This window comes from Sciurus vulgaris (assembly GCF_902686455.1).
Source record: "Sciurus vulgaris genome assembly, chromosome: 16".
Lineage (NCBI taxonomy): Eukaryota > Metazoa > Chordata > Mammalia > Rodentia > Sciuridae > Sciurus > Sciurus vulgaris.
This window is the reverse complement of record NC_136477.1, coordinates 73268716-73282044: the sequence shown is the minus strand read 5'-3', so window position 1 is coordinate 73282044 and position 13329 is coordinate 73268716.

Below are 13329 nucleotides of genomic sequence, written 5' to 3'. Positions count from 1 at the left end.
CAACACTGTGAATGTACAGAATTGTTCACATTAAAATGGTTAATGTTTGATACAAATTTCACCTCAATTTTAAAAACTCAACACCAAAAAAGGAACAAATTTCAGGAAACAAATGAGCCTCAGGAGACTGAGGCATGGAAATCACAATTTTGATACTAGCCTCAGCATCTTAGTGAGACCCTGTATCAAAATAAAAAATAAAAAGGACTGGGGATTCAGCTCAGTGGTGAAGTACGGCTGGACTCTAAACCCAGAAACACATTCTCCAAAAAAACAAACAAACAAACAAAAAAAAAAAACTGAAAACTCTTCCTTCTCCTTAAATAGATGCCTGCTACTAAAATAGGAAAAACAGATGAATCACTTCAGCAACTAGATCCTTGTCCTGTCCCAAACTCAATTGCCTTTATTATATTCTGAAATTTTTAACCTAATTTGAAAAACAGCCTGTTATTCACCCAAACCAAAAATCATCAGTGGTAGAGTTAATGGGAATCTAGATCATTTAAATATTTTGGCTCTCCTTCCAAAATTCCCTTTGGATTAAAATTAAAAAAAAAAAAAAAAGACAATTTACTGGAGGAGGCTGAAATTATTACTTTTCTATTCTAAATAAAAGAAAAGAGCATTCATTTATTCAACAAGTATTAATTTGGTGCCACTGTGCGTGTCAAACATTCTTGATACTTGGGATATATTGATAAATGAAAATCTTTTTTCTAAAACAATTTAAATTCCAAGAGGGATAGAGAGAGAAAAAGACAAGCATGCATTAAGGAAAGAGTAGTGAACAATATGTTAGAAAGTGTTAAGTGATATGGGTGGGGAGGGAAAGGATTAGGAATTAGAACAAGGGAAAAATGCATGAAACAATGTGCCAGCACTAAATTGGAAATTATTTGAAGGAGCCTCACCAAGAAGGCAACATCTGAGTCAAGACTTGGAGGTAAGCCACTTGTGGAGCAGATATTTGGAACATGAATATTACAGTTAGGAAGAAGGTCAAGACAGGAGTTTATTTGGCATACGTGAGGTATGTCACAAAGGCTGGACACAGGACCTGGAGTAAAGGTCGTATGAAATAAAGTTAGAGAGCAAAGGAGCAGGAGAGAGAAAAATTTTAGCATTTTCTAGGCACTCACCTGTGTAAGAAATCCACGAAAACCACGCTGGACACAGAAATTGACATAAGACGGTTTATTAAGCAAACAAAGTGTCTCCCTGCAGGGTAAAAGAGAAACTGAGAGGAAAAGAGAAACGGCATGTGCAAGAGAGAGTGTGAAAAGCGAGGAGGAGAGAGAAAGAAAGTGAGTAGGAGAGAGAAAGCATGAGAAAAGATGTTGGGGAAGCTATCCTTAAGCAGTTGAATTCTGCAGGGATAACAGGGGACCAATAACAGAGAAGGATACTTGCAAGCTGATGAACCAATAGGATGTTCACTGACTGACAAGTAGTTGGGAGGCAGGGAAATGGCTGCAGTGGAAAGGGATGGGGAGAGCAGCTTTCAGACAGACAAGCTAGGTTGTGATGCAATGTAAAGGGGTAAAGGGCAGGGGAGAAGCTTTGTATTACAACCTGAACATTGTAAAGGGAGAAAAAATAATTAACATGGAAAGAGCAGGCCAAGGCTGGATGCAGAGTAGTCTCTTCAATGCCTAACCCAATGAAGGTCATGTTGTCAGGTCAGTCATTTTCTGTGACAATTTTCCTAGTAGATAAACAATGGGTAAGAACTGAAATTTAAAACAATCAAGACAACATGATGGAAACAAGGTAGAATCCTGAAAAGTATGATCTACATAGATCAATGTAACTGGTGGTGTAGAGCAAGAAAACACAGCTAGAAATGAAAGTTGGACTGGATTAGAGATGGATAAAAATGCTGAGCTGAAGTTCTTCTTTTTAAGCATTTAGTATGTATGCATGCATGGAATACTATAAACATAAAACTTATAGTCCTGATACATCTGAAGATCACTTTGGTTACTGTCTGTGTAATATAAAGCTGTTCCCCTGCTACTGTTAGGGTCCAATATTGACTGATCCCCAGAGAGTCAAAGTGCACACACAGTAATGCAAGACACACAAGGAGGTTTTATTGCAAGCTCCAGCCTGGACAGCAACCAGCCTCTCAGACCATTGCAGTGGCTGAGTGGGGAGTGGCCCCGAGGGGCAAGAAAGCCCTCTAATTTAAGAGATTTCCAAGCATTCACACACAAAGACCTGTATGTTATTGGTTAACATTTGAACAGGTAAACATTAGTCCTCCTCTGGTTGGGTCCCGCCAATCTATTTGATTCTCATTATGTCCCTCCAGAACTGAAGGTCCTAGAGGGAGAAAGGAGGTGGGAAGCGGTGAACTATGCAGGAGATGAGTCCAGGCTAACCCCCCCTGTCCTTAATAAGGTTCCCAGGCAGCTGCACATTCCTCAGACAAAAATCTCTTAACAACCTTGATAAGCACAGGGGCCCAGCAGTTCTGTTTGTCCTGTATTGGCTCTCGAGGATGCTGTTGCAACCACCTGCATCCTGATGATTAAGACAGCTGCACAGATATCACTCTGTTCTCAACACTACTTATGCTACATTCATTTTCCTTCCTCCCAACTTCTTTTCACTCCCCACACCCTTTCAGCTACAGCCATTTCCCCACCTCCCAACTACTTGTCAGTGTGAGAACATCCTAGCTAGCTATTGGTTCATCAGCTTGCAAGTATCCTTCTCCGTTATTGGTCCCCTGTTATCCCGGCAGAATGCAATTGCTTAAGGACAGCTTCCCCACCATCTTTTCTCATGCTTTCTCTCTCCTACTCACTTTCTTTCTCTCTCCTCCTCGCTTTTCACACTCTCTCTTGCACACTCCCTTTCTCTTCCTCTCATTTTCTCTTTCCCTGCAGGGAGACACCCTGTTTGCTTAATAAACCCTCTTATGTCAATTCCCATGTTTGGCATGGTTCTTGAGTTCTTGCAGTCTTAAAATGAGAAGGAATATTATAAAAATGTCAAATAATTTGGAAATGACTTTCTTAGAAAGTTTTGAAGAAAGTAAGTAATAAATGAAACAGCTACCACAGCTTTCAAATGTGTAAAGGTCCAAAATAAGACAAAATAGGAGATGTAACTTATCTGCACAGGACCTCATACCAGGGTCATTTCCCTAACAATACATAATGGCCACCAGGGTACTATCTCCAATTTACTCTCATGCCTTTCCCTTTCTCTTTTGCTTCAGTGCCCAACAGAGCAGAAGGGAAATTAACATAACTTGTAAAATCAAATAGATGTAAATTCTTGACTTTCAACTCCTTTCTAATGATGTGACCTTGAAAGTCCTATTTTTAACTTCTTTGAGTCTCAGTCTGTTTGCACTGAAATGGGCAAAGACATAAATGATACATTGCAAAGACTAGGCGAGTCTTAAGGCTTGACAGACACTTATTTCTCCTTTACCATAGAGTCAGCTCCTGTCTCTCTAATTATTTGCTTCCAACAGTTGCTCTGGCCTTCTTTAAACCCTATTACAGCCAGAAGAGGTGGCACACTCTTTTAATCTCAGCAGCTTGGAAGACTGAGACAGGATGATCTTTAGTTCAAAGCCAGCCTCAGCAAAAGCAAGGTGCTAAGCAACTTAGTGAGACCCTGGAGATGTGGCTCAGTGGTCAAAAGCCCCTGAGTACAATCCTCAGTACGCCCCACCAAAAAAAAAAAAAAAAAAATCCTGTTTACAATCAAGAATAATGAGATATTTTAGTGTATTGGAATTGCAGGTTAAATGTCTGCATCAAGAACACATTCACAAGCCAGGCACAGTGGTACACACCTATAAGTCCAGCAACTCAGGAGGCTGAGGCAGGAGGATCACAAGTTTGAGGCCAGCCTCAGAAACTTAGCTTGGCCCTAAGTAACTTAGCAAAATTATGTCCCAAAAAAGTAAAAAATAAAAAGGGCTGGAGATGTGGCTTGTGGTTAAGTGCCCCTGGGTTAACACCTGGTACCAAAAAAAAAAAAAAATATATATATATATATATGTGTGTGTGTGTGTGTGTGTGTGTGTGTGTGTGCATATATATATATATATATATGTATGTATATATATGTATATATATAAACAGGTTTCTTTAAAATTATAATTGAGGGATTCATAAGTGGCAGAGGATGATCAAGTCAATTGGTTTTCTGCCTTTTCTGCACTCAATTATCTTACTCAGTAAAAAAGATGTGAAAAAATATGAAAAAAAATAATCAGTGCCTACTCAACTTAGGACAACCTGGCATATATACCATTCTCTTTCATACATACAAACATGCTTTATATATTCATAAACCTGTATGTATGTATGTATACCTACATATACATAAACATATGGTAAATTCTATTATACAAATATTGTTTCAAGGCTGAAGTGACAACAAATTGCAGTTTTAATGGTTTTGGTACTGAAAATATTAAAGTATGAAATCAAAATATGAATAATTGTTCAGTTTAAAAAGTTATTTATTTATTTTCTACAGATACATTAGATTTGAGATGAATTTTAAAAACTCACAGAAGTAAAAAAAATTCAGAAAGAGCAGAAATTTAAAATAGAAAGTTCTAAAGACTAATGCCTCTCATTTAAAAGAAAACACAAACCAGGAAAATTGAGAGTTCAAATCTAGCCTGAGCAAAAGTGAGGTGGTAAGCAACTCAGTGAGACCCTCTCTCTAAATAAAATACAAAATAGGGCTGGGGATGTGGCTCAGTAGCCAAATGCCCCTGAGTTCAATTCTCAGCACCAAAAAAAAAAAAAAAATTATATCTTTGACTATTTCATTTCTTCTGTGTTGAATCTCATGTTACAGGAGCAGAGAGCCAAACTGTCCACTGTGACCAGTGAAATTATGAAAAACAATTAGTTATCTAATTGAAAAAGAAAAGAATATTAAAGAAAAAGGAGTCCTGTTTAAGGAAGAATGAGTCTAATGCAATATGATAGAAGAATAGACTGGCAAATGACCAAGAGCCAACAATTAAATTAAAATAAATTGCTTATTTTGTGTGAAATGTGGTTATATAAGATATTTTCATAACTGTGATTTTTCCCTCAGTGATAAAATTTTTTCCAAATAAAATAAACTTATATGTTGTATTTTAAATTATCCATTGACATATGCAAATTAGCAACATTCTTTTAGGTGGTAATGAAATTACATATTCTTTTCCATTTGTAGATGCTTATTAAGTCTGGGTAACATTTGGACCAGGAAAAGAGTTCCCCTGTTCCCAATGTCCCCATCATAAAATAAACATTATTCAGATAAAAGTATGTTGGGAAATATTATAGGACAAGAGTAACTACATATTTTTAAGTATTATTAAACTTTAAACTACTAAAATTTAGCTCATTAACAGGCAATGTAGAAACTGTTATTACCCCAAAATCAATAACATATAAAATGTTACTTTTTTCAAAGTAGCACTGGCTTCTCATTCATCCTTAAAATAAAAAGCACCATGTTATAGGGACAAAAAATTGTTATACATGCCAACGTCTCTTTACCCTAGGTTTTAAAGAGGATATTTCTAAGTTAAAAAGAAGAATGTAAAATACACAACCACAACACAGAATAATCCCCCCTGTAGTAAAAACAGTAGCATATATTATAAACTGGAAAATATACAGCCAACTATGACACCTGTTGTACATTAAATAAATATATGAAAAAAGTGAGGGGACCCTTCCTGGCACTTATAAGGACATTATCCAAGGATTTTCCCTACAAATCCAGAAAAACAAATTTGATCTGACAGCAGAAACATGTTAATGAGATTTAAAATTATACATTTAGTGAATAGAAAAAGTGATTTAAAAAGTTGAGTTACAGTGCCCCAGGACTCTAACATGGCATATCTGCAAAAGGAATCCACGGTGAAAAGAAAATGACACAATGTTAATGAGGTGAAAATAACAGGACTAAATACCTGTGAAGCATTGCGATTTTGTAGCATAGCTTGTCTTATCCTCTAATTCTTTTGTTAAACACACCCTCATCCAAATTCCAGGAACTAATGAATATGTTATCTTACATGGAAAAAGGAACTTTGCAAGCATAACTAATGTTAAGTAGTCTGTGATAGGATGGGGAACCTGTATTATCCAGGTAGGTCAATTAAATCCCCTGGGTACTAAAAACATGTTTCCAGAGCTAGGTCACAGGGACAAAGTTGTCATCACTGAAACTGGGTAAGGAAAACTTAACTTGATGACTTTCCCCACATGACCATTACTGGCTTCTTTAAAGATGGAAAATGGGGACCACAGTTGAGGGACATGGTGTCCTCTAAAAATGGAAAAGATGAGGAAGCAGTCTCTCCCCTACAGCCTCAAGACAGGAACACAACTATTCTGATAACCTGACTGTGATCCCATGAAAACCATGTTGGACTTTAAAGCTACAAAATGGGAAGATAAATTTATGGACTTTTTAAATCTCCTAAATCTATGATAGTTTTGTTATAAAAAGAATAGAAAGCTAACACAAAGCCCCTTTTGTGAACACAATTCCCTGCTTCTCTGCCAGATAGAGTATGCAAAAACTGATGGAAAAGTAAAACAATGGACAAGAATTAGATTACTAATGTTAATGATATGTCGAATTAACAAACTTTGGGATCACAAACCACGAGATTTCTGGGCTTCAATGGTTCTCTGCAAGCAAATTCCTCATCAATTCAGAAAAGGTTAACACAGCATAGCATGTAAAATTCCAAGGTCGTCTTCTATGGAAAGATTTGGGAGCTATAAGTTATATTCTGAGATAAATAGATTTCAATTGAAGAGATTTTATTCTCCTTTTCAATTATTTGACAAGCTATTAGGGAAATAGAAGTACTAACATTCATTCTCAACTACTAACTAAAGACATTTCTTGATGAGTTTCCTTTATTTGATTAGGAAATAAACATTCGGTAGAATCATATAAAGTTTTTGATATGTCAAAAAGGATAAAATTTCAACAATTTTATATCCAACTAATTCATCCAACTAATTTCTCTTAGCTTGTACCATACAGCTAGAAGAGGTTAAAAAAACAAAACGCAATCTATTCCCTCAAAATTATCACTGCTCTGAAGCATCTACCAACACTCTATGAAACAACAACAAAAAAAATTAAGTCATCTACTTCCTGTAAACCCTAAGGAGAATTTAGACTATAAGGTTTACTTGGCACTTCTATTTGCCTAAAAATAAATGTTCCTAATGCCTTAATGCATCCCAGTTCCATAATTACATTAAGCCATCCATACCATGCTCACTAATCTTTGAAACTGTAAATGTCATAATAATAATATATTATTAAAAACTATCAAGAAAGTTTTATAAAGGACTTAATAAGCTTTCCAAAAATCACTCTGAAGCCATCAGCTCAATGTTTTAGAATTAAATCACACCAAGAAAAGTGAAGCAAAAAATTACAGATTTAAATCGCATAAAAGTACAAAACTTACATGTGCTGAAAGAAAAAACAATCATGAAACAAGAAAACAGAAGAGGTGCTTAATACATCTTTATATTGATTTAACAAATCTCTATCTTAAGAAACTTAATAAAGCACTCAATAATATCTAAAAATGAAAGTAACATGATAATCTACTATTACCTTCTAAAGTTAATGGAATGGACAAGTGTTACTTTAAGCTTCATAAGTGACTCTTTAAAAAGGTCAGTTAGCACTGTAATTCTGTGTTTTTGAAAGCTTACTTGGAAGCAGGGGTATAGCTAAGCATAGGTCAAAAATGTTATAGGTTGGGGTAGTGGCTCAGTGGTACAGCACTTGCCTAGCATGTGAGAAGCACTGGGTTTGATTCTCAGGACTGCATATAAAAAAATAAAAATAAAAATGAAAGTCCATCAAAAGTAAAAAAAAAATTAAAAAATGTTGTTACACTGAGTATTGGCATAAAAAAATACAGACCAGTGAAACAAAATAGAGATCCTACAAATAAACTGGGGAGAGAATAAACAGTGTGTACAAACTTACAGTTAGGAGCAGTAAGTTCTCCAGCATGATAGGGTGACCATAGATAAAAAAAGGAAGATGTATTTCAAAAATATGGGAAGAAAGGATTTTGAATGCTTTCTTTAGAAAGAAATCACAAATATTAGAACAGATAGACATTTATTGTGATTTAAGCATTATACAATGGAAACATATCAAAACACACATGGTTCCCTACAAATATGTAAAATTTTGGTTTATGAATCACTATAAACAACCTAAATTAATAAAAAAAATCTAAATAATACTCGAAGGTCAAGTACTGTGAAGTTAATTTTACACTGTGTAAACTTCAGAGATGATAAAATATATCAAGTGAAAATAAGATCTGCATTCTCAAAACTTCATTTAACATGTCCTCAGCAGTATTTATTATATAGTTCTCACAGTGACCCCATGAGATGGGTATTATGTCCCCCATTTTATAGAGGAAAAAACTGTAGTTATAAAGCCAGGGTTGCACACTTGCATGATGAACTCCACAGTCCCTCACTTCTTGTGTACAATCAACAATACAGTGTTAGTATTTATGGCTCAAATACTTACAGAACTGAATAGAGATACAAAATGACGAAAGATGGTCTTAATAAAGAAAACGACAAACTTTTATACAAATTGTCGGATGAGGTGAATTGCTGTGGAGCAACAGTAAGCTAGCAGGAGATAAGAGGAAAATTATTTTAAATGAAAGAGTAGTACTTTATGTAAAACATAATGAGATTTCTTTTAATCAGAGAAGCAGTTGCCCTAGGAAAACAATGACTTTTGACTCAGATCTGTATTGCATTCAGATTGACTGCTCTTTTTAACTGAACTTTACATAAACATAACTTTCTTATACAAAATGCATCTAATGCTTGCCTTGATTCTTTCAAAAAATTGTTTTGGCTAACAAATAAAGTAAAATAAATGAAGTAAATGTTTAACTGCTATAATAATATGCTATCAAGACTGTTCTCATATTATTGTTTAATGAGGGAGTTCCATGTTTTGTTCAGATCTCATATATACTTTCATTAACAAATGCATTATTCAACACTATTAAAGAAAGATTCAAAAAGAGTTGGGTGGGAGCTGGAGAGGTGACATGGGCCTGCAGTCCCAGCTACTAGGAGACTGAGGCAAGAGAATGAGTCTAGCAGTTCAAGACCAGGCTGAGCTACATAGCAAGGCCTTAACAATTAGGAAAAAAATAAAGAAAAAAAAAAGGAATAATCTAATGCTGAATCTGCCTTAAAATATTATTCTAAGGTGCATGAAATATCTCATGATATCTAATGTATTTGTCTCTTGAATCACCAAAAGAAAAGCCACATACATTTCAATAAGCAGCAGTGAAGCCCAGACCTCTAATATTCACCTCTCTTCCACCAGTGTACAAATTAGGAAGGCTGACATGAAATCCATAACCGTTCTTGCTGAAGACTCCATTGTCAGTCAGAATTAGAAACCTTTTCAGGAGAGATTTTTAAACCCATAAAATTAAATAAAGAAGACTTTCACAAAAGTAAATTATACTCAAATGCAACTATCAACAGTGTTCAGGATTCTGCATATCTGTCAGTGAAGGTAAGGAGATATGCAGTGTCAAAGTGTTGTAACCACTTGTTCAGTGCCATGGGTAGCCTGAGCCTAATCAGAATAGCTGTAACCATTATGACATCATGTTATGTGACAAAGAAGCACTGAAAAAATACATCAGAAAACCACCAGGTATCTTATTCTTAACTTTTGTAAACAATCAACATGGATTACATGGAAAACTTTTCAATTTTCTCAAAAGGCTGAAATATTTCAATATTGTGAATGCATCTGTGTTAATTTTGAGTTGGGAGAGGTAACATAACCAGTTACCATTATGTCTTAATACTACTGGTATGCTTTTCAATGTAGTTACGGAAATGCAAATTTTTTAAAAAAGGAAGAAAGAAAAGTACTAAACAATAGCTTTCAAGAGAATAATACAGACATAATGCATGAAGATGTCCTAATCATATCTCCTTCAGGAAAAGGCTTTCTGTTCCATGGCAAGGAGTGTATTTAGCTGACAGTTTCCAAAATCTCTGATACCTTTAGCATTTAAGATCAGACCAAGTTCTTCCTGGATAACCCTCTGCTAATGACTGGGCATGGTATCAGTAATAAAGCCTGGCCATAAGAGTCTGATAACAGTCTCCTCATTGTTGGGTTGACCTAGAATTTGTCACATTTTACCATCGTCTAAGATTCTGGCTGTCCAGTCTTGCTTTCTCATCTTTGACCTTTTATTTATGAAACCCACTCCCTTTCCCCTTTACAAAAAACAAGAACTGGGGATGTACCTCAGTGACTGAATTTCACAGAGATCTAAATTTTATCCACAGAATTCAAATTAAGAACTCAAAACTAAGTTATGTCTAAATTTGAAATAGCCATTCTTTTAAGCACCAGAGGGGGAAAAAAATCACCCAGCTTACTGAAACAGAGTGACATTGAATCACCTCAAAATCTAACTTATGTATGTTATAAACTTGAATTTGTAAAATACAAATTGTTATTTTATACTGAAAGGTTTTTCTGTTACAAAAGGATTTGCTATACTATTTAACACCAATTTCCTATATGACATATAACACAAGTAGACATCCACTGCAACTTGTGAGTGCCCTAGAGTGCCCCACCCTCATCCCATGCTCCAAGTACAAGAGCAATTTACATTGAAAATTCCAGCAGGCATTAACTGTTCCAAGTAAAATAATATGGGGGAAAAGTGAGGAGAGGGAGTACATTCAGAAGAATCAGTCACATTTTTTCTTTCAAGTGAGTAATAATGCACACTACTTTTAAGTGGAAATCCTGAGTGATAAACCACGAGATGAGGCAGACCAGGCAAAGAACAACTGCCTGGCAGAGAGAAGTTTGCTTCAAGCAATCACAGGCCACAAGAGATGCCCTAGTTAAATGGGGAAGAGAAATCCTGATAAAAAGTTGTGCAGTAAAAATGGAAGGCAACAATTTAAAAATTTGCTCATGCTTGATAGCTACAGACGCACCACTGAAAATTGCTATCTGAATTAAAATACCAAGGTGAATTTTTATGAAAGAGAGGAAACGTTCCCCAATCCACCTCTAGACAAGTGACTCCATTCAAACCCACTACAATAATATTATTACTTGTTGCCAGGGAAGAAGGAAAAGGCAGGGGAGAAAGAGAAAAATCTGTTTAACCACACATATGTCCAAGACACACATGACAAATCCACCCATTTGCCAGCATCTAGTCAGTGTTCAGGAAATGTATCTGTATTCATGAACTAAAAAATTTTTATTAGTATACATCATAAATATGCTATACAACTAAGCATAAAAATGAAGTGTTTTGTGGCCTCTGGCATTTGAAAGTCTACTGGGGCTTCAGGCTAAATAAACTTACTTGTTTTAGTCTCTTAGGACTAATTCTATGAGGATTAAATAATAATTTTCATTCCATCAGCAATGCAACAAAGAACACACTGTACCTGCTTATCAGTGGATACTTTCTAATGGTGGAACAAGGTATTCTAAATGCATCTAATAATTTATTTATGTCTTCAGTTCTTTAGTCACAGACAAAAACCAAGTGATACATTTCTAGAGAATACTTAGTTGTCCATTTTCATCATCTCCAATCTTTCCAAATTACTATTCCTCAGTGCAGGTCATATAGCCCATCTCCTAGAATGCCTGCCTCTCATGCCAGAGGCCAGGTTTGAGTCCACAGCACTCTGAGATTGTGGAAATAACAAACAAATTACTATTCCTCAACTGTTCCTCAGAAAACTTTAGGAGGTGTAAGATGCATGGCATTCACTTTGGCATTATTCCTTTATTGGCATGCATTCCATAAAACCATATTTCTCAGTTATAAATTATACTGCTCATCTTATTTTGGGCTTGGTGAGGTAGTTTAGGACTTTTCAAACAATTGTGTGTAAAAAAAGAAATAGATTGTGTTTCAAGTACAAAATGACATCTTTAACACACTGGGATAAACTGGTTTGCCAATTGCTACCCCTAAGCTTTGTCCACTAAACTATGATGTCAGAAATCTAAGCTTGATTTAAGTGCATAATCTATTAACTGTTTCCATATGTCATAACTACTCAGTTAAGAAATTATTTATAAACCACTTTATTGATCCTGTCTGCAAATATGATGCACCTGAAATAAAATGTGATTATTCACCATACTACAGTGAATGTCTATAATAGCTCAATTCACAATAGCTAAACTATGCAACCAACTTGGATACCCTTTAACAAATGAATGGATAAAGAAAATGTGGTATATCTACACAATGGATTAGTACGCAACCATAAAGAAGAATGCAATTATGGCATTTGCTGATAAATGGATGGAACTGGAGAATATTGTGCTAAGCAAAATAAGCCAATTCCAAAGAACCAAAGGCTGAATATTTTCTCTAATATGCAGATGCTAATTCACCATGGGGGTGTGGGACAGGAAAGAACAGAGGTACTTTGGATTGGACAAAGGGGAGGTAAGGAAGGGGAGGAAGAATGGGGGTAGAAATAATAGTATAATATATCAGACATTTTTACCCTATGTGCATATGTGATTACACAACTAGTGTAACTCTACATCATGTACAATCAGAATGAGAAGTTACATGTCATTTATGTATGTGTCAAAATGCATTTTCATGTATAACAAATTAAAACATTTTAAATTCCATATCACCACTCAATTCACATAGTCACAGAATATGGAAGAAACTCTTTTCTTGTTCTAAAAAATATATCTTTGCTGGGTATATTGATGCACACCTCTAATCCCAGCAGCTCAGGAGGTTGAGGCAGGAGAATCACAAGTTCAAAGCCAGACTCAACAACTTAGTGAGGCCCTAACCAATTTTCATGAGACACTGTCTCAAAATCTAAAAAGATAAAAAAAGGCCAGGTATGTGGCTCAGTGTTTAAGTACTCCTGGGTTAAATTCTTAGTATAAAAAAATAAAATTTTTTAAAAATCTCAAAATTTCTTTAAAATCATATGTTTTATTCCAATCTCTTTAAAAAAACCCAATTTAATAGTACAGTTTCACCACTCTGTGCTAAACGACTATCCTACTACATCAAGAAATAATATGTGTGCAAATGATGAAACCTTAGAGAGTTATGCATAATTTTAAATACACTCCCATCTTAAATATAAAGCTTTCCTTAATTTTCTCTTTTTTCAAATTTACAAAGCTGGGGATTGGTCCCAGGACCTCATACATGCCAAACAAGCACTTTCCAACTGAGCCTCA